This window comes from Canis lupus, chromosome 18 (genome assembly GCF_048164855.1).
Source record: "Canis lupus baileyi chromosome 18, mCanLup2.hap1, whole genome shotgun sequence".
Lineage (NCBI taxonomy): Eukaryota > Metazoa > Chordata > Mammalia > Carnivora > Canidae > Canis > Canis lupus.
Window position 1 is genome coordinate 49597910 of NC_132855.1, and position 23203 is coordinate 49621112.

The following is a 23203-nucleotide window of genomic DNA, read 5'->3' on the forward strand; positions in this document are numbered from 1 at the left end:
TTTTGGTGATCCATCACTGTCCCTATCACAAAAAGTGACCACCATGGTCAGAATTGTGAGATCCCTCCTGTGCTGCTGGCAGCCCCTAGAACTTAAGAAGGCAGACAGAAGCTTATCTTTCACACAGCAGAACTAAAAACATTAAGATTTAAAGGTAGAAGGAACAGAAAAAATAAAGACAGAAGATTGTTAATTATTATTGTAACAGGTGGTAAGACAAATTAAATGCATTCTTTGTAATGAATATTCTCAGGGTGGAGAAAGGGCATAGTGCACATCACCTTCATCATTCAGTATGAAAAAAGGAAGAGAAATGGATCACTCTGTCTTTCCATTAATTTTTTCAGCAGTAGGGTTGGGAATAAGGCCATCATGTTTCCTTCTATGTCTGTGAAACATCTCAATTCAATATTATTCTAGGGTTTCCCCCAGTCTCAAAAGCTACCTCTAGAACAAAGATCTCAAGTTCCTAGAAAATGTTGCCTCCCTTATTGTATTAATAATTTGAAAGTCTCTTCACTCAAAGTATCAACAGGAATTACATATGTGTCTTTTTACATTCTTATCTATATTGGCACAGTTTTATTTTCTTATTTTGCTATCTTGCATAATTTTCTTTTAGATCTATATTTGATAGTAAGAAAGAAAATTTAACATTAGCAAATTAGCTTTATTTGCCTTTAAATAGTATTTTTACCTACACTGTATTATCTGACTCTTTCCTAGAAATGTCCTAAGGTAGTAGTTATTATTTCTAGCATTTAGATAATAAAATTGAGACTTAAGGAATGATATGGACTTCTCTAAAGTCCAACGGTGGCTCAGAGCACAGTTTTTAGAATCAGGACTCAAACTTAGGTGTCATAATCAGCCTTTCTTTCTCTAACTCCTATGCTTCAAAGATACTTTATTGGGGCACCTGGATGGCTCAGCTGGTTAAGCATCTGACTTTTGATTTTGGCTCAGGTCATGATTTCAGGGTCATTAGATCAAGCCCTGAAAGCCCTACATTGAGCTCCATGCTGGGCATGGAGCCTGCTTAAGATCTCTCTCTCCCTCTCGCTCTGCCTCTCTCCCGCTTGTGTGTGCATGCTTTTTTTTTTTTTTTTATCTCTCCCTCCCTCAAAAATATATATTTTATTAACTGGGTTATTCAAAGCCATTAAACTTATCCAAGAAGTGTTATTAATATATAGAGAGAATTGTGAATTCACAGACAAAAACAGATGTAAATCTTTTTGTTTTGATATTAAAAAGTTCCACTCTTTTCGCTTCTTGAAAAAAATAATAAAGACAAAATCTCTAATTATGGGAGCACTCATGTATTCATACTTAGTAAAATATCCTTTTTGAAATAAGAATGGTGAAAGTTGTAGATAATATGAATTCTTCAAATGATAAAATGAGTTTTTCTGGCACATCAAAATTCTAATGAAATATATACATAAGTATGTTTTCTAGAATAGTAATTACAAATAGCTAGGAGTAAAAATAATTGCTGTCATTAAACAGGCACTGTATATGCACCAAATATTCATGGTCTATATTATTTTCTTTAATTTATAGAAAAGTAAACTGAGGATCAAAGAGGTTCATGAGGGGCACCTGGGTGGCTCAGTTGGTTAAGCATCAGCCTTCAGCTCAGGTCATGATCTCAGAGCCCTGGGATCAAGCCCTCCTTTGGGCTCTCTGCTCAATGGACAGCCTGATTCTCCTTCTCCTCTGCGTACCACTTTTCCTGCATGTGCTTTCTCTCTGTCAAATAAATAAATAAAATATTAAAAAAAAGAGGTTTGTAAACTTGACCTAGTGTCAAGCTGAGATTAAAAACCCAGATCTGATTCCAAAGCCAACAGTTTGATATTTTATAAACAGTATCAATGTATCAGTAATATCAAAATCTATAAATGAGGGAAAAAATGGCTTTAATTTCTGTCAATATTTGATATTTTACAAATACAATATACTAAATATAAAATACTAGATAGAATAGTTTTTACATTATAACATGATCAAGAATAGAAGCCTGCAAGGATATATCATGGTGGGAGGTGCCACAGCTGAACCACTCTGGAGGACAGGAGAGACCTAGCATTAGATTATTGAGAGAGGGACACAGCTGTCACCACAAAAGACTTTCCGTATTTATTTACAGAAGGAAGAGAGGCAGGCAAAGCACAGAGATGGAATTTAGGATCATGCCATATTTGGGTATCTTTGAGAATGGTAAGCCATAGAGAACTCTATCTGCAATATCTGAGATCCCACGCTCAGGTCTGAGGTACAGGAATGAGACTTCAGACTCTGGCAGATGTAGCAGAACTCACTGGTAAAACTCAGGGGGACTTTCAGTCTTGGAGGAACAAGGAAGATTATCAGAACAGGAATTAGATGCTGATACCAAGAATGTGGTCCACTTTTCAAAACTGAGGAAAGACTCAGGACTAAAGCAGTTGCCAGAATTAGGTCAATGGTTAGGAGTGATTAGGGACAAGGAGAACTTCCTTCTGCATACTTCAGCTGTTGAATTAGAGAGACTGAAGTATCTCCTGATGAGATTAGGTTCACCTTTATTTTTTTTAAATAAATTTATTTTTTATTGGTGTTCAATTTACCAACATACAGAATAACACCCAGTGCTCATCCCGTCAACTGCCCCCCTCAGTGCCCGTCATGCATTCACCCCCCCCACCCTCCTTCCCTTCCACCACCCCTAGTTCATTTCCCAGAGTTAGGAGTCTTTATGTTCTGTCTCCCTTTCTGATATTTCCCACACATTTCTTCCCCCTTCCCTTATATTCCCTTTCACTATTATTTATATTCCCCAAATGAATGAGAACATACACTGTTTGTCCTTCTCCGATTGACTTACTTCACTCAGCATAATACCCTCCAGTTCCATCCACGTTGAAGCAAATGGTGGGTATTTGTCGTTTCTAATGGCTGAGTAATATTCCATTGTATACATAGACCACATCTTCTTTATCCATTCATCTTTCGATGGACACTGAGGCTCCTTCCACAGTTTGGCTATTGTGGCCATTGTTGCTAGAAACATCGGGGTGCAGGTGTCCCGGCGTTTCATTGCATCTGAATCTTTGGGATAAATCCCCAACAGTGCAATTGCTGGGTCGTAGGGCAGGTCTATTTTTAACTCTTTGAGGAACCTCCACACAGTTTTCCAGAGTGGCTGCACCAGTTCACATTCCCACCAACAGTGCAAGAGGGTTCCCCTTTCTCCGCATCCTCTCCAACATTTGTGGTTTCCTGCCTTGTTAATTTTCCCCATTCTCACTGGTGTGAGGTGGTATCTCATCGTGGTTTTGATTTGTATTTCCCTGATGGCAAGTGATGCAGAGCATTTTCTCATGTGCATGTTGGCCATGTCTATGTCTTCCTCTGTGAGATTTCTCTTCATGTCTTTTGCCCATTTCATGATTGGATTGTTTCTTTGGTGTTGAGTTTAAGAAGTTCTTTATAGATCTTGGAAACTAGCCCTTTATCTGATACATCATTTGCAAATATCTTCTCCCATTCTGTAGGTTGTCTTTTAGTTTTGTTGACTGTATCCTTTGCTGTGCAAAAGCTTCTTATCTTGATGAAGTCCCAATAGTTCATTTTTGCTCTTGTTTCTTTTGCCTTCGTGGATGTATCTTGCAAGAAGTTACTGTGGCCGAGTTCAAAAAGGGTGTTGCCTGTGTTCTTCTCTGGGATTTTGATGGAATCTTGTCTCACATTTAGATCTTTCATCCATTTTGAGTTTATCTTTGTTTATGGTGAAAGAGAGTGGTCTAGTTTCATTCTTCTGCATGTGGATGTCCAATTTTCCCAGCACCATTTATTGAAGAGACTGTCTTTCTTCCAGTGGATAGTCTTTCCTCCTTTATCGAATATTAGTTGACCATAAAGTTCAGGGTCCACTTCTGGATTCTCTATTCTGTTCCATTGATCTATGTGTCTGTTTTTGTGCCAGTACCACACTGTCTTGATGACCACAGCTTTGTAGTACAACCTGAAATCTGGCATTGTGATGCCCCCAGATATGGTTTTCTTTTTCAACATTCCCCTGGCTATTCGGGGTCATTTCTGATTCCACACAAATCTTAAAATAATTTGTTCTAACTCTCTGAAGAAAGTCCATGGTATTTTGATAGAGATTGCATTAAACGTGTAAATTGCCCTGGGTAACATTGACATTTTCACAATATTAATTCTGCCAATCCATGAGCATGGAATATTTTTCCATCTCTTTGTGTCCTCCTCAATTTCTTTCAGGAGTGTTCTATAGTTTTTAGGGTATAGATCCTTTACGTCTTTGGTTAGGTTTATTCCTAGGTATCTCATGCTTTTGGGTGCAATTGTAAATGGGATTGACTCCTTAATTTCTCTTTCTTCAGTCTCATTGTTAGTGTATAGAAATGCCATTGATTTCTGGGCATTGATTTTGTATCCTGCCACACTGCCAAATTGCTGTATGAGTTCTAGCAATCTTGGGGTGGAGGCTTTTGGGTTTTCTATGTAGAGTATCATGTCATAGGCGAAGAGGGAGAGTTTGACTTCTTCTTTGCCAATTTGAATGCCTTTAATGTCTTTTTGTTGTCTGATTGCTGAGGCTAGGACTTCCAGTACTATGTTGAATAGCAGTGGTGAGAGTGGACATCCCTGTCTTGTCCCTGATCTTAGGGGAAAGGCTCCCAGTGCTTCCCCTTTGAGAATGATATTTGCTGTGGGCTTTTCGTAGATGACTTTTAAGATGTCGAGGAAAGTTCCCTCTATCCCTACACTCTGAAGAGTTTTGATCAGGAGTGGATGCTGTATTTTGTCAAATGCTTTCTCTGTATCTAATGAGAGGATCATATGGTTCTTGGTTTTTCTCTTGCTGATATGATGAATCACATTGATTGTTTTATGAGTGTTGAACCAGCCCTGTGTCCCGGGGATAAATCCTACTTGGTCATGGTGAATAATTTTCTTAATGTATTGTTGGATCCGATTGGCTAGTATCTTGTTGAGAATTTTTACATCCATGTTCATCAGGGATGTTGGTCTGTAATTCTCCTTTTTGGTGGGGTCTTTGGTTTTGGAATTAAGGTGATGCTGGCCTCATAGAACGAATTTGGAAGTACTCCATCTCTTTCTATCTTTCCAAACAGCTTTAGTAGAATAGGTATGGTTTCTTCTTTAAACGTTTGATAGAATTCCCCTGGGAAGCCATCTGGCCCTGGACTCTTGTGTCTTGGGAGGTTTTTGATGACTGCTTCAATTTCCTCCCTGGTTATTGGCCTGTTCAGGTTTTCTATTTCTTCCTGTTCCAGTTTTGGCAGTTTGTGGCTTTCCAGGAATGCGTCCATTTCTTCTAGATTGCTTAATTTATTGGCGTATAGCTGTTCATAATATGTTTTTAAAATCGTTGTATTTCCTTTGTGTTGGTAGTGATCACTCCTTTCTCATTCATGATTTTATTTATTTGAGTCTTCTCTCTCTTCTTTTTAATAAGGCTGGCTAATGGTTTATCTATCTTATTAATTCTTTCAAAGAACCAACTCCTGGTTCTGTTGATCTGTTCCACAGTTCTTCTGGTCTCGATTTCGTTGAGTTCTGCTCGAATTTTAATTAACTCTCTTCTTCTGCTGGGTGTAGGGTCCATCTGCTGTTTTTTCTCTAGCTCCTTTATGTGTAAGGTTAGCTTTTGTATTTGAGTTCTTTCCAGTTTTTGAATGGATGCTTGTATTACGATGTATTTCCCCCTTAGGACTGCTTTCGCTGCATCCCAAAGATTTTGAACGGTTGTATCTTCATTCTCATTAGTTTACATGAATCTTCTTAGTCCTTCCTTAATTTCCTGGTTGACCCTTTCATCTTTTAGCAGGATGGTCCTTAAGCTCCACGTGTTTGAGGTCCTTCCAAACTTCTTGTTGTCATTTAATTCTAATTTCAAGGCATTATGGTCTGAGAATATGCAGGGGACTATCCCAATCTTTTGGTATCAGTTCAGACCCGATTTGTGACCCAGTATGTGGTCTATTCTGGAGAAAGTTCCATGTGCACTTGAGAAGAATGTGTATTCAGTTGAGTTTGGATGTAAAGTTCTGTAGATATCTGTGAAATCCATCTGGTCCAGTGTATCATTCTCGTTTCTTTGGAGATGTTGTGCTTAGAAGATCTGTCAATTGTAGAAAGCGCTACGTTCAAGTCACCAAGTATTAGTGTATTATTATCTAAGTATTTCTTCACTTTGGTTATTAATTGATTTATATATTTGGCAGCTCCCACATTCGGGGAATATATATTGAGGATTGTTAAGTCCTCTTGTTGAATAGATCCTTTAAGTATGATATAGTGTCCCTCTTCATCTCTCACTACAGTCTTTGGGGTAAATTTTAGTTTATCTGATATAAGGATGGCTACCCCTGCTTTCTTTTGAGGACCTTTTGAATGGTAAATGGTTCTCCAACCTTTTATTTTCAGGCTGTAGGTGTCCTTCTGTCTAAAATGAGTCTCTTGTAGACAGCAAATAGATGGGTCCTGCTTTTTTATCCAGTCTGAAACCCTGCGCCTTTTGATGGGGTCATTAAGCCCGTTCACATTCAGAGTTACTATTGACAGATAGGAGTTTAGTGTCATCATGATATCTATTCAGTCCTTATTTTTGTGGATTGTTCCACTGAACTTCTTCTTAAAGGGGAATTTTAAGAGTCCCCCTTAAAATTTCTTGCAGAGCTGGTTTGGAGGTCACATATTCTTTCAGTTGCTGCCTGTCTTGGAAGCTGTTTATCTCTCCTTCCATTTTGAATGAGAGCCTTGCTGGATAAAGTATTCTTGGTTGCATGTTCTTCTCATTTAGGACCCTGAATATATCCTGCCAGCCCTTTCTGGCCTGCCAGGTCTCTGTGGAGAGGTCTGCTGTTACCCTAATACTCCTCCCCATAAAAGTCAGGGATTTCTTGTCTCTTGCTGCTTTAAGGATCTTCTCTTTACCTTTGGAATTTGCAAGCTTAACTATTAAATGTCGAGGTGTTGAACGGTTCTTATTGATTTTAGGGCGGGGATCTCTCTATTTCCTGGATCTGAGTGCCTGTTTCCCTTCCCAGATTAGGAAAGTTTTCAGCTATGATTTGTTCAAATACATATTCTGGCCCTCTGGCCCTTTTGGCGCCCTCAGGAACCCCAGTTAAACGTAGGTTTTTCTTCCTCAGGCCGTCGTTTATTTCCCTTAATCTATCTTCATGGTCTTTTAATTGTCTCTTTTTTCCTCAGTTTCCCTCTTTGCCATCAGCTTGTCTTCTATGTCACTCACTCATTCTGCCACCTCGTTAACCCCCGTTGTTAGGACTTCTAGTTTGGATTGCATCTCATTCAATTGATTTTTAATTTCTGCCTGATTGGATCTAAATTCTGCAGTCATGAAGTCTCTTGAGTCCTTTATGCTTTTTTCTAGAGCCACCAGTAGCTGTATAATAGTGCTTCTGAATTGACTTTCTGACATTGAATTGTAATCCAGATTTTGTAACTCTGTGGGAGAGAGGACTGTTTCTGATTCTTTCTTTTGAGGTGAGGTTTTCCTTCTAGTCATTTTGCTCAGTGCAGAGTGGCCAAAAACAAGTTGTATTGGGAAAAGGAGAAAAAGAGAGAGAAAGAAGGAAAGAAAAGAGAAAAAGAAAAAAGGAAGAAAAAAGAAAAAAGAGAAGAAAAAGAGAAAGAAAAAGAAAGAAAGGAAAACAGCAAATCAAACAAAACAAATCAAAAAGAAAAAAAAAAAAACAACCACAAAACACGGAGGAGTATCTTCTGATTCTGTCTACTTTAAGTCCCTTGACTTCCCCTGGAACTTGTCCGTCTCGCTGGTCTTCTGGGGGAGAGGCCTGTTGTGCTGATTTTCAGGTGTTAGCACTTGGGGGAGCTGCTCTGCCCCTGCCTGGTGCAGGGCTCAGTGGGGGTTGTTTACCCCGTGAGGCCCCAGGAGCAACAGCCCCAGTGGCGGGGCAGCTCTAGAGCCCTGGAGTCAGCCCCCGCAGTAGCTCCAGAGCTCTCGGTCTGCAGGGCCTGGAGGCTCCGGGCGGGGCCGCTGATCTGCTCAGCTCGGGGCAGGGTCGTCCTTGGGGTCCTGGGCCCTCCCGGCCTCTGCCTGTCCCCGGGGAGGCCAGGTCCTGGGCTGTTGGATTCACGCTCCCGCCCCGCAGCCCCCTCCGCGGGGCCGCCCCCGAGCCCCCCGAGCTGCTCGGGGTCCCCCCGTGCGCGCTGCAGCCCTTAGGGAGCTCGGCGCACTCCCCCGGGGCGCAGGTGTCTGTTAGTGTCCCCGGGAGCCCGAGGGCATCCCCGCCCTCCTGGTTCCTGCTCCAACCCCCTGCGAGCCCCTTTCCGCCCGGGAAGGTCGGTGCAGCTACTGCTCTCCGGGACGGGGCTCTCCTGTCCTGGGGACACTCGCCCCGGCCTCAGCCCGGCTCCTCGCGGGGCCCCTCCCCCCTGGATTCCTTAGGTTCACCTTTAGATCTGAGAACAGGCCTTATGTGCTCAGAGGATTTGAATGGCTAAAAAAAGGGAAAAGGTCAGGAAATGAAAGAGATCTTGACCTGTGTAATACTATGTCAAGGGTTACTTTATTTTCAAGTTTTTATTTAAATTCCATTTAGGTAATATGCAGTGTAATATTAGTTTCAGGTGTAGAATTTAGTGAATCAACACTTACATACAGCACCCATCACAAGTGCCCTCTTTAATCCACCATCCCTCCATCAACCTCCCCTCTGTAACCTCTGTAACCTTTGTTCTCTATAGTTCAGTCTAATTCTTGGTTTGCTTCTCTTTTCTTCCTGCGCCCTCCCCCCATATTTGTTTGTTTTGTTTCTTAAATTCCACATATGAATGAAATGTCAAGGGTTATTTTTGAAATCAGTCTGATGAGAAACTTGTAATGGGTAAACTTACTTACAATATTACTTTTATAAGTAATTATTACAATACTTACTAACAATATTACTGAGTGTGAATATGCAAGAAAATCTTGATTGAATGAATCAAACTTAAATATTTTTAAAGAAAACTGATCATAAAACAGTACTTTAAAATAAATCATGTAATTCTTCCTGTTTCCAAATGAAAAAAGAGAAAACAGGGGAGGCCTTATCCACAAAAATGTGTAGAAGTCTTGTCCTCCATAACTATGCAGGGTATGGGGACAATTTATATAAAACAAGTATTTTAAAATGTAGGTTTTATAATCATTTAGGTATGGGGAAGCAAACAGATGAAGATACAATTGTTGAAAAGGTAGTTTGTTGTACTCACAAATCCCAAGAAGACTGGCATGCCATACCATGCAGGGGAGAACACAGGAAAGCATCAGGTTTGGTCAGGAAGCAGAGGAAGTGAGGGAAAAATATGGCCAAGAACTTTCACTGGGGTTTTTGTAAGAAGGAATGAAGCAGGGTGATTAGGTTTAGACTTGGCTGATGTGAATAATTTCATTAGACAGTCCTTAGTTGTCTGCTATCTGGCCCTAGAGAAAGTAGGGAAGGGGAATAGTGGTTTAAGTGTAAGAGAATGATAAAGCAATTGGTTCAAGGTTTGGGCTCTGGGTTGGTTGGTTTGCATATGAAAAGCACACTTAATGAGCAAGTCCTTTACTATCCCTAGAAAATGGCTAGTCCTGGAAGGGGCGGACCCCTAGAGGTCAAAGCATCAAAAATATAGTATAGGGCAGGTGGGTGGCTCAGCGGTTGAGTGTCTGCCTTTGGCTCAGGTCAGGATCCTGGGGGTCCTGGGATTGAGTCCCACATCTGGCTCCCCATAGGAAGCCCGCTTCTCCCTCTGCCTATGTCTCTGCCTGTCTCTGTGCCTCTCATGAATAAATAAAATCTTTTAAAAAATACAGAATAAAAGACATAATGAAAACAATCACTCAGGAATTCTGCTAGCTTACATTTTTCTAAAATCACTTCTGAACCAAGAGATCTATCTACATCACAATTGTGTGTAGAGATTTAGGATCTGTTCCCATTTCTTCTTCCTTTGGCTAACAATTTTTCACCTTGAAGCTCTCTCCTGTGGTGTTGAGAGTTGGACCCAGTTCTACCATTCTTACATCCACTCTTTTCCTGAAACAGATTTTCTAAAATATTGTCCTTTTTCTATTACTGGGAAACAAATAAGGGCAAGTTACAAGTTCACTAGAAACCTTAAAAACATTTTTTCTAATCACTATTGCTGGACTTCATCAGGTTAAGGCTAGATATAGACCTCATCTCTCTCAGCACTTTTTCCTGATCTCTCTCTCTTAGTGTTGCTTTTATATATCAGCCTTGTTGAGATTTTCTAATGTCCATTTTATCCCAGGGTGACTCCTCCAGATTTTCTCCCCTTATACTTCCACCTAGTTGGGCTTAAGGAATCCTCTTTGGGGATTGAGATAAAGGTAAACTGTCACTACCAGGGAATAAATTGCCTTCATATATGACTCAAAGATGTTTACTTGTGGCCCAGAAATATTAGTAAATTCATCTTCTACCTCAATATCTTACATGTTGTAGGAAAATTCTTAGAACTTGGGATCCATGCCTTATCTTTCAATATAGATGAATATCATTTATTTCCATGGTTAACCTCAGGAGACTCTGGATATGAACTATTTCTGGTAAGAGCTGTGGCTCCACTGAAAGCTTCAAAAGGACCAAACAGTGTTTCTGGAATGATTCTACAGGTTGTAGATAGGGGCTAGAGATGTTTGTAAGGGACACTGAAATACCTCCCTCCTGGTAGAGAAGCAAAAAAGCATTCTAGGAGCAGTGAACACATGAATTTGAATTCTGGGGCATTTCTGGTATGTAATGGAAGTCAACCCGCTGCCCAGTAGGCTGGGAGTTCTAAGCTTCAAGGAACGGTCAAAAGAACATTGTCTGAAAACCTGAGTTTAAGAAACCATTAAGTAATCAGACATTAATTAAATATCTCCTCTTCATCTTTATATCCCTAGTACTTGGATGATGGTTGATGCATCCTGACAGTAAGATGCATTAGATCAGCAGAGCCAAATGCTAAGCAAACTGTGGTATTTCAAAAATACTGAATCTGATTCCTAGGCAGGCTCTTATTTATATATCTTGCTCCAAAATATTAGTGTATTAGTGACATAAGGAAAAAAAAAGGAGGGTCCTACTTAGGGATGTGTGACTGAAGATGGGTATGGAATGACCTGAAGAAATGATTCAACAGACTATTTCTCCTGCAGAGGGCAAGGTCATTGCTAGGGCAGGACTGCTGTTCCCACAGAATACCTATACTTAAAGCTTTCTTGATAAAGCATTCCAAAATATAGCACTTGCATAATTAATAGATGCCCAAGAACCAATATTTGAGCCATCAGAAGGTTGACTTTTTCAGGTAAACTATATCATTCTCTTATACTAGGGGCCCAGGAATACTTTCCATTTTACTGTGTCATTTGCTAATTAGATGTGTGAATGGGAAGGAGTGAGAGAAGTACTGAGATGGCATTTAGAAACAAATAATGCAATAAATAATAATTTTTTGGCCTTAGCTCAGAACCTATAGTTTCTAAGAAACCTGTTATTACTCTAATTCTTAGAGAATTTTCTATGCTCTGAAATAATGAGAATATTTTTTTCTTAGCACTTAATTATTTTATTGATAAAAATCATTCATTTCTTTGCTATCAGGATCAAAGACAGTGTTCTATTTTGTTTGGCACATCCCATATCCCATAAACACATGCAATCCCACTACCACGAAACATATGGGTGCAGTACTATCATCTCATTCTCTCCTGCCCTGCCCCACAACACACACGCCTCACATTCCTCACATAGTTCCTTCAACTGCATGCAGTCACTTAGTGGAGAAGCCAATGCTGATTGATTGATTGTTAGGGTTGCCTAGAGTTTCTATCAAATATACTATTTTACTGTCACATCTTGTTGCAAAATTAATAATTCAGCTAACTCAAATGATTATTTTCTTATAAATAACTAACTACTCACATCCTATATTGTCCTGCTAGAACCAATTCTATTTTATTCTTATTTTGTAACCTTCTTGGAGGAAAAGAAAAGAAAAAATTTGCTACCCCTATGCAGAAACGGCATCGTATATCATAAGTCTGCCTTGGTTTTTATTTTAGATTAGAGCTCACATTGCTAAGACAAATTATAGCAAGACAGAAATAATCTTCTGACTTTTTTTTCTTTTTTAAAAAGTGCATGGGGCTTGAACTCACAACTTTGAGATCAAGACCTGAGTGGTGATCAAGAATTGGATTCCTAACCACCTGGACCACCCAGGTGCCCCTCCTCTGACTTTTACTGATTAAGAAATCTATAACAGAGCAATCTATTCAAGTCTGCAAGGCTATAAATTTCAGAGTCAGCAAGGTAACCCCACATACAAGCAAAAACCAAGATGGGATTCCACAGTGAGGTAACACTAGGCAGTCAGGGGCCAGTATATGTGAGCATGTATGTGGGGGACAAATGTCAACCAATGTTAAAAATACAACAATCAGAAGAATGCTATGTGTTTAATACAAGTTTCATCTTTCCAAAGGTAAGCTATGTTCACCTACGGTTTGGAGTATGAATTATAAAGGATGAAGAAAATTAAGAGTTACCAAAATGAGAGTTTCTCTAGACTGTTGGAAAGGGCCGGCAATGTGTAGGCAGGTTTTTTGGAAAGGCTAGGCAATTTGCCCAGCATCTCCAAACTTCCACCTACTTGAGTGTGCAAGAGATGGCAGTGTAAAATTCCCAATAATCTCACAATAAATTAATTCTATCAAGTATCCAAATACTTCAAGAAGATAAAATACCAAAGAATCACATGAAAATGCTTAAAAATTTGTGTCATTAATTTTTATCACTAAATGATTAATGATAAATTCATTTAGAGAAGAAGTAGTGGCTGTTAAAGATATGTGATACATAGAACAAAATATATGAACAAATTTTAAACATATATATATGCACATTACAAAATGTGAATGTGATATGAAAAATAATTTCAGTTTACTATTTTAATTTAGTCTGTGGTTAACTATATTTTCATAATAAAATTCCATTATACATGACTTATGAATTCAAAATATCTTCTTAGTAGCTTGCTTGAAATATGTGGGTGTGGCAATGTTGATACATGGGCTCTATAAGAAGAAATGACAATCCTCACACTCTTTTCATAAGGAATATTTCAAATTTATCATATAAAGTAGGTTCCTAAAAACATGACAACAACCTAGGAAAAAGAATAAAGGATTTACCCCCATCCATATACAGAGTTAAAATAAAATTGGATAACATAGAGGCTTTGCAGAGTATATACTATATAATCAAATTCATTTTGATCAAATATTGAGAAAAAAATGACTCCCAAGGTTTTACTAGACTATTCCCACAGTCAGATATAGCCACTTCACTCATGTAATTTTGCATCATATGCTCAACTGTAGGGCTCTAGACTCAGAAAACAACCATTTCTATAATGATAAATGTACTTGAATGTGGACCTCGATTTTGCCTGCTGCTGGTCAGCTCTCCTGTCACTTTACTTCAAACTGGACAGTATGACTGGAGCAGGTCTGGGAACTGCCACTTCCCTTCCGTACCACCGCCAGATATGTCCACAGCAATGGGGGAAACAGCATCATCCAGATGACATAGAATACATACTTCATCCTTTAATTGCCAAAGTGAGGTAAAAAGAGAAAAACGATTACTTGATTGGGCTTTACAGTTACTTTTTTTTTTTTTCTGAGTTTTTAGTTACTCATGGGGGAAAAAATAGAGCTGTGGAAGATAGAAGCAATCATTACAACTAGCCCTTTTATCCTGATGGATATACCAGCACTGTGTTTTTCTCCTTTTGTTCTCAACTGAAAAAAGAGTCAATAGTGGGATATCCCTCAGTTAGAGTTTGCCTGATATTTTTCTCTTGATTACATTGGGGCCATAGGTTTTGGGAAGAAGACCACAGAAGGATAGTGCCATGTTCATCATTTCATATCAGATGCACAAACTATCAACATAATTTATTCTGTCGATGTTAACTTTAACTGTCTGGCTCAGAGTGTTTGTCAGGTTTCTTCACTGTGAGGTTACTCTCCCACCCCTTTCCATGTAGTACTGTTTGGAAGGAAGTCATTATACACAACCCACATTTGAAAAGTGGGGAGTTATGTTCCATTCCCTTTAGGGTGGATTATCTGCATAAATTAATTAAAATTCTTCTGCATGGGACATTTGTCTATTCTTCCCCCATTTTATGTATGTGTGTACGTATTCATTCATTCAATGAATCATTTGTATATATCGATATGGACACATGGATATCTATTTTACATTTGCAATAATAAACCAAGATTATTTTGTTGCTCAAATTGTTCCAGCTTTAGTCATTGGAAGCTCTTTCAATTGATTGACCAGTAGTCCTCAAAAAGTCAAAGTCATCAAAAGCCAGGAAAGTCTGAGAAACTATCACAATCTACAGAAGTCTAAGGAAACATGATGGCTAAATGTAATGTAGTAACCTATATGGAAATTTGAATTAGAAAAAAAGACACTATGTAAAAACTAAAAACTAAGAGAATTAAAAAAAAAAATACAGCTGATGGAATCTGAACAAATTATAAACTTAGGTTAACAGTCACAAATCAGTAATTGTTTGTTAATTGTGACAAATGTAAGATACTAACGTAAGATAATAATAGGAGAATAAACTGTATTGGGAACTGGATAGCCACATGCAAAAGACTGAAACTGGACCCCTATCTCACATCATACATAAAAATCTATTCAAAATAGATTAAAGACCTGCACATAACCAAAAACACTTAGAAGAAAACATAGCAGGTAAGCTCCTTTCTGTTGATCTTGACAATGGTTTTGTGGATCGGACATCAAAAGGCAACAAAGCAAAAATAAACACACTAAACAGCTTCTGCACTACAAAGGAAACCATCAACAAAATGAAAGGCGACCTATGAAATGGGAGAAAATATTTGCAAACCACATATTCTATAAAGAATTTATATCCGAGATATATAAGGAACTCCTATGAGTCAACAGTAAAAAGAAATATAACCCAATTTTAAAAGCAGACAAAGGACCTACGTAGATATTTTTCCAGAGAAGGTGTGCAATTGGCCAACAGGTGCTTGAAAAGGGAAATACAAATCAAAACCATAATGAGGATCATCTTACTCCAGTTAGATTGTCCATTATTAAAAAGACAACAGGTAACAAATGTCAGCGAGGATGTGGAGAACAGGGAACACTTGTGCACTTTTTCTGTTGGTAGGAAGGTAAGCTGGCACATCCACTATATAAAACAGTATGGAAGTTCCTTAAGGAATTAAAAATAGGACTGCCATACAGCAATCTCACCTTTGGAGATATATATATATATATATATATATATATATATATATATATATGTATGTATATGAGATGATACTGATGAGATGATACTTTTCAATGATTCTGAAATGAGATCAGTATCTCAAAGAGAAATCTGCCCTTCCATGTTCATTGCAACATCATTCATATTATCCAAGGTATGGAAACAATCTGTCTGTTGACGGATGAATGGGTAAAGAAAATGTGGTACGCATATATCATGAAACATTATTCAGCCTTAAAAAAGAAAGAAATCCTGTCATTTAGGACAACATTTGGAACCTGAAGGGCATCATGCTAAGAGAAATAAGCAAGACAGAGAAAAATAAATGCCACATGGTATCCCTTATATGGGAAATCTAAAACAAACAAACAGAAGGTGAACTCAGACACAGAGTAGAAAAGTGGTTGCCAGGGAGAGGCTTCCGGGGTGGGGGAAAGGGAGAGGCTTGTAAAAGGTTACATTACAAACTTTCAGGTATGAGATGAATGAGGTTTGAGGATCTAATGTTTAACATGGTAACTGCAATTGATAACATTATAGTGGATGACTGAAATTTGCTGAGACTAGAACTGAAATGTTCTCAACAACAGCAATAAAAGGGTAAATATGTGAGGTGATGAAAGTGTCACTTAATTAGACAAGGGGATCCTTTCACAACGTATGCTTATACCAAATCATCATGCCATAATGCTTTAAGATGTCTTACGGGATCCCTGGGTGGCGCAGCGGTTTAGCGCCTGCCTTTGGCCCAGGGCGCGATCCTAGAGACCGGAGATCGAATCCCACGTCAGGCTCCCGGTGCATGGAGCCTGCTTCTCCCTCTGCCTATGTCTCTGCCTCTCTCTCTCTCTGTGACTATCATAAATAATTAAAAAAATAAATAAATAAAGGAACTAGACTGCCTTTAAGAAAAAAAAAAAAGATGTCTTACAATTTTATGTGTCAATTATACCACAATAAAGCTGAGAAAGAGAAAACAGTAACAAACATTTCTACTTGGAACATGTTGAAATTTGGAGAAAATGATACTTAAAAGTGGACTTTCTGCCCTTCATTTATGTTTATTCCTGTTTTCCATGCATACTGTTTTCCTTCTCATCTCTCTCATCCTCTTCCCATCCTTAATTTTTTCTTTTTCTTTTCTTTTTCCCTCCTCTGCTATCCCATCCATCTTTTTAATTCATGCAGAAGTTAGGGAATTGCTAACTTATTTCCCTCTTTCTGCCTTGATTATCTCAGAAAACAATCACTTTACTCTGTGACTACTATTCTATACCTAGGAAGTCTTAAGGGTTTATGAATTTAAATTCATAATTGGAAAGATAACTGGAAAGAGTCGGGAACTTCCTACTTGTTTTTCTTCCGCATTCTCTACTGCTCTCTTCTATTATACATTTTATAAACAGAATAATATCAAAGATCATTAAAAAACTTCCTTAAAAGGAGAAGACACACCGCAGCCATGACCTTCTATTTCATAATAGGCTGTTATTATTTCCACTTCCAAGCACAGTGAGCATTGTTCACTCTGACTTCCATTAACTTGTTGAATAATTCTGTTGAAAAGCTATGGTTTTGTTTTGTTTTTGACTGAAATGCAATTAGCCTGCATGCTATTTGAAAATAAACTTCCAGTTTTCATTGAGATTATCCCAAATGGCAAAAGTGTAGGATCTCTCTTTCTCTCTTGAGACAGAATGAAAAAGAGACACTTTTTTTGGTAAAATTGTTTTAAAAATATAAATAAAAAGAAAAAATAACTGCTTCAATAAAATGCATAATGGAAACATTCCCGAAACCAATTTTCAAGTCTAGTTTTTACCATAGTTTTCCCAGATTGTATAGCGAGCAGCACAGCGGTCATGAAGAACTAGGTGATGATAGGGTCTATATAGTGATTGTAATTCCTACTGGTTGTTTAATAAAATTACAGTATTTAGTTTATGTATGCTGAGAAAGTTATATACTAAGTAAAACAAGTGTCTTGTAATATAAAAAAAAAAAAACCCAGGAGATAGTGGGAATGGGATACATGGGGGCTCTTGGTACTATCTGCAACTTTTTTGGTTAAATTAAAATCTATAGCAAAATAAGAAGTTAAAAAGAAACTGCAATGCTTTTAGCTTCCATGTAGCAGAATTTTAAAGGAGTCAAAGATCTGATTTGAGCAGCCCTCCTGCCTCTGCTGCAAAGATATAAAGAGCAGCTTACTTCTCACCCTAATCTGAAATATTCAAGATCTCCTCTTCTAAATGGATTTTCAAGGCTCTCCAAGGAACTCTTCAGGCTTATTACAAAGTTAACTCAGTAATAGTGATCTGAAACTTCTCATCTGTAGACAGGCAACTGACAAGTTAAATTTGGGCTGCTGCATGTGTCATATCTTTTTTTTTCTTTTTAAAAAATTTAAATTCAATTTGCCAACATATAGTGTAACACCCAGTGCTGTGAATAAACTCTCTCTGAAAACCTAGTGCCTAGGTGTTAGGGAAGGCTGCTCCCTAGCTGGGAGAATCGAGAGTGGTGTCACCTTGCATATCTCTAATTACCTGTGCTCAAGGCTGAAGGTGGCTTAGTGTCTATTCACAAATTCACCTTGATGGCCACTTAAATATTTTCTGGGTGAAGCCCAGTCCGTAGACAGGGAGCATTATCTCTCCACTTTAGGAAGTGATGACTCTGCATAGCCAGGCCCAAATTACACTGACCTTTTTGATAGCCATGTCACATCTTGTAGTGATAGTCAATTAACTGCCCAGCTGACCCTTAGGATTTTTCAAGCACTGGAGATTAACAAGATCTTTTTCCCTTGTCTCACTAAATGTCTGTATTTCTGATTTATGTCTCTATTCATTGATTGCTATTTCTTGGCCCATTTATTTCTGGATTTGCAGTTTTTCCCTTTTTACATTCACTTTTTTCTTTGATGCAATTCTTAATTCGTGTTAGGAAGAAAAAAATAACTCTACTTTTAAGGTTCTGAAGACACCAAATAGCCCCGACATTTGTGGTTTTATGAATGATTGGCAATCAAAGACATTCTTAAGATGTGATTAATAGAGTACCCCTATGATATGCATTTGAGATTAGGGACAGATTTGGTATAATAATTAGGAGGATGAAGTAATTGCCTTATTTTATTTTATTTTTTTATTTTTTATTTTTTATTTTTTTTAGTAGTTTCAAGAGGAGGCAGGATTTTTTACTTCATTCAGAAAGTCAGGGTAGATTTGCCAACAGAAAAACCTCTGAAAAGAGAAGGACCTATTTCTCCAGGGGAGCATCTTTCTGGATGGAAATTTTATGCCAAGGATACTGAAGTAGTAACAAACTTAAGTCATCAACCTCCATGTTCCTGTGACCTACCAGGAAAATACAGGGAGCCATTTCTTCAGAAAAAGTGGTGCTCACACTGTAAAGCCGACATGCTAATTTGCTTTCCTGTTTAATTTGTCTTCACTGTTACTATCATCACCACCATGAAAAAAAAGTAGGTGTTTGTTACCAATGGCTCAGGATCCTCTTCTGAGCAGCTTCCAAAGATAATTGCAGATACCTCGGTGGACACTCTTACAGTCAAAACTGCCCAAGGTATAAAATAAGATGGATACATCCAGGACAAAGTTCCTGGACAGTAAGAACTGTCTTATTCATCTGTTTTTCTGTGTACTCAGAGAAGTGCCCTGTTGTAAGTGCTTAAGAAATATTTGTTGCATTGAGTCAAATTATAGTGAGAAGAGGCATAAGCAGGCAAAGTGAGTATCATGCCAAATCCCTTAATTCCCTAAATCCACACACTGCCAACAACAAACTGTAAATTAGAACTGCCATAGATATGTTTGAACTTCTGTTTAAATTCTTCACTAAGCTAGTGCTTCTAAATTTAACACTCTAGTCACATTCCTGGCAGGAGGATAAGCACCAGTATGGAAAATTAGAGAAGTCTAGTCTAGTGCTCATCTTGGCATTACCTTTTGGCTGCAGAAGCCCCAGGGCAAGATGCATTATGCTTCTCAGCCTCTTTTCCCTTACTTGGCTGTTAAGGGGGGGGGGGGAGGGAAAGAGGAGCAAAAGCCAACATTTTTTAAACACTTTAATCATTTAGAAGAAAATAGAAATTTTACAGATAGCCATTAACTCTTTGATGACTTTCTGTCATTAGCACCATGCTAATAAATGACCAAAGACCAGCTTTCAAAAGTAACAGAACAGCTATGTATCTTGAAGAGTTGCAGTCTGATCCTTGGAGAGAAGAGGATATATACCACTTGGCCATATTTTAGATAGCATGTCTGCACCAGGATCATCTGAAGACAACACCAGGAGCTCACTCTGGGTGGCTTGGATCAGATGCTAGCTGGTTACTAGGTTACTCCTCTTTTCCTAGACAGGAGGGTAGCACCCAGTGGAATTGAAGATGTCCTCCCAAGCAGGGTCCTGCAAATCACACATGAGTACCAAATCTTCCCAGCTCCCTAAGGTAGCAGGCAGTTGGTAATCTCAAACACACCTGTGAGTATCTGACATTCAAAACCCAGACTGCCTGGGGCCAAACAGCTTATGGATTCCATCATTAACGAAGGCATTTTCTTATATGTAGAAAAAGAGATACCCAGAGGTTCCTCTCCTGGAATAAAATCCACACTGGGTAATGCAGACTGTGACCTCACAAGCCATTTCATGGAGAGATGGAGATTGACCGGAGGACTCCCCATATTTCTGTCTTGTTGACCCTTGTGAATGCTTCCTTTCTCTATAATGCTTATCCTTTAATCTGTACCATGCAGTATTTTAAAAATCACTCAGCCCCTTACTCCACCAGTAGAACCTTTAGGGATTACCTGATGCAACAGTATCATAGGGAGAAAAGTATGGCCTTTGGGCCCCAAATCTCCCACTTACCAAAAAAACTCCATCGATTAATTGTCTAAATTCTCTGCATCTCGGTTTACTCTATTTTAAAATGAGATCAATAACCATCTCAAATTTGTTCTGGATATTAAATACAATGACGTGACAGGCTCTAGCATGAAACATAAACTCAAAATTGGAGTTCTTTTCCAATGCTTCCCATCATCTCCTACAACATTTATCTTTTATTTCTAAAATTATAGAAGAAATTGTGGAAAGGAGAGGACAAAGCATTGAGGAAGTTCCATGAGATCAAGGACTAACAGTGGAGAGGATGGAGAGGAGCGAGGCGAGGAAGCTAACCCGGAGCAAGGATGGCTTGAGAACAAGGGTGAGAGATTTCTGGGGAACATTTTCTCTTCTGACTTCAGGTGTACTTGGATATCACCATCTCCTTCGGGCCTAAGCAAAAGGCAGCTGCAGGCAATTTTCCTATTATTCTTTATTTGTCCTTAAATAAAGATAGATGCTGATGATTTCTTTACTTCTTTTAGTCCCTGTGAGTTTCCGGCTGGTCCTCAAAGGAAATGAATGCTAACAGTGCCAAAGGACGCAGTTGCAATTCACGGCAGCATCGTCTTTGCTTTTGAAAAGCATAACTACTACATCTTCTAAACCTCCCTGCAAACTATCTTAAGTAGTAACAGCTCCCAAAGATAAAGGCTATGCTGTCCAGAGGCTGCCATGGTTTGCTTTCATTTATGACCACATGATTTATACCAGGCAATGGCAGCAGTGGCATCATAATCACTCTGGAATTCGGCTTAGATAGACTCATAACTCTTTAAATGGGGACAGTAGCTTTCAGGCTGTCAGAACAAAGGAGGAATCATTTATAATATCAGCATCTTAACAGGATAAAGGAATGAATAGAATCCTATGTATACCAGAATGAGACAATTAATTCACCATTAATATGAACAGCAATGTTTTTGAGGCATGAAAAAAAGACATTTCCAATCTTTTTGTTCTTCTCTTTTTAGCTAGTCTGACCTCTAGACTCAAAATACTCATTTGTAAATGACATGTTCAGGATCAGAGGTATAGACAGATCAGACCAAATATGATGGGCTCAAAGGCAAGAAGCTCTATTATTATTAGGTATTTATCCTCAAAGCTGCATCGATTTTGCCATTTTAAAATTCTATTAGCTCTGCACCTGTATACCCTAGCCCATAAAAAATTATTTCCTGTTTAAGTTTTCCTCGCCAAGGGGTTGGGGGGGTGGTTTATGATGACTCTATGATGAGTCTCAAAAACATCTTTCAAAAGAGGAGGGATAAAACCATTGGTTATCAGAGTTGGAGAAAAATAAACTATCTTTCCTCCTGGGCCTAGTCTCAGATGAAGGAAGGTAACATGAAAAAACTTTATCTGGAATTTATAATGAATTCTATAGTTTATAAACTGCCTTCACATATTGCAACCAGGAGTTGTAGGTACAACAAGTGAATCTGCATATAAGGGAGCCTCTTCTCATTCACAGACTATGTCAAGGTACACAAAATGCCCATCTAATTCACTGCAGCAGTGCAGGAAAGGCCCTGTATTTGGAATCAGAAGTCATATATTTATAAGGTTTATCTTTGCCACTTACCAGCTGTAGCTTACCATGAGGACAATCATTCAAGGTCTTTGAAGCTATTTTCTCTTTTCTAAAATGGAATTATTTGAACTTGAGCTCACTAGGACCCCATTTGGTTCTAATGTTCTATAATTATGTACTTTCTCTTATTCACTCACTTCTCAAATTTTTATTTTTAAACCAGGAACTGAGGCAGTCAAACAGCAGAAGTAATTCAGGATGTGGGCTGAAGAGCAGAGATACTACAGGAGAGACTGCAAACCAAGAGAAGCACACAGAGGATTCAGAGTTGAAAACTGAACCCAGGCAGAGCTCCCAGATACTGGAGGCTTGCAGGAAGCAGATCTGGCTAGGAGAGGAGGCTCTGCTTACACTACTATTATTTAAAAGTGCTGGATGGCAGGGGACATCAGGAATGCCCTAGAGATGCCCTGTTACAAGAAGCCCAGGGAATCCACCCTGAGAATACTTAACACGAGCCACACCATCCAAAAGAAGGGCTTCTATAAAGGTCTGGAAGCATCTCTGAAAATTTTACTTGCTTCCTTTTTTACTTACTTTCCTTCCTACTTTGCCATCTCGGAAGACTGCCTCACAGCTGGAAATCAGGATATTCCTGGGAGCTGAATGGGAAAGATCATTTATATATTCTTTTTTTTTTCTTCAAATGTTGTACCACTCCATAATGGCAAGCCTGTTGAAGATCCACAGCAAACAGATAAAGTGAAGGATTTAGTAGAAACTTGGAAGAGCAAGGTAGGAAGAAAGAAATCTGTGTTTTCATTGACAATACTCATTTGAGTGGTGAAGAAAAGTTTCACAAAAATGATAATTACTTGCAAGAAAAGGCTTTTGTAAACTCAATGACTTGTGACAGTAATGGTTAGAAATTGTAATTAAGGTGTCATGTCTTAAGCATAAGCCTAGTTCTAGAAAGAGTGATTAATACAATTTGAGGTCTTGGTCTTTTAGAAAAAAAAAATCCACATTCTTTCTGTTACTCAACATGAACTTCCCTGCAGTTTCTTATTCCAGTGAACATCAGAAAGAGCAAGTCTAGCATCTCAGTTCAAAGAAAAGTAGATTAAAAGAAAAAAACAGTCCTAATTCAGTAGCCATAGGATATCAATAAAAAAGAGGACAGAAAATGTCACTAGTGTGTTAGATGGATTTGCCTTTGATATAATAATGTCTTAAATGACATGATTGTATAGAAGGCAGAAATGGGTTTTTGTGATGTTACTTACTACTTCATTAAACAGGCAATTCTTAAAAGATATGACCTGTTTTGATGTCTGACCATTT

The 23203-nt window shown here is 38.5% G+C and overlaps 2 long non-coding RNA genes across 7 annotated transcripts in view; one reads left to right on the forward strand and one right to left on the reverse strand.

Annotated features, from left to right (window-relative positions):
* Positions 1-23203, reverse strand: part of LOC140609182 (uncharacterized) — a 337556-nt gene that overhangs the window by 69539 nt on the left and 244814 nt on the right. For 3 of the 6 annotated variants that reach the window (XR_012011114.1, XR_012011112.1, XR_012011116.1), the window contains exon 8: positions 1606-1755. The exons of 1 other annotated variant lie outside the window; for it this stretch is intronic. This is a non-coding gene — a long non-coding RNA (uncharacterized lncRNA). Of the gene's footprint in view, positions 1-1605; positions 1756-13364; positions 13680-23203 lie in introns of those variants that run through there. 2 more of the 6 variants (XR_012011118.1, XR_012011120.1) reach the window with 2 other exon arrangements.
* The window catches only part of LOC140609183 (uncharacterized), a 36696-nt gene that overhangs the window by 13128 nt on the left and 365 nt on the right, over positions 1-23203 (forward strand). The window contains exons 2-3 of the long non-coding RNA XR_012011125.1: positions 20517-20644; positions 22083-22654. This is a non-coding gene — a long non-coding RNA (uncharacterized lncRNA). The remainder of the gene's footprint in view (positions 1-20516; positions 20645-22082; positions 22655-23203) is intronic.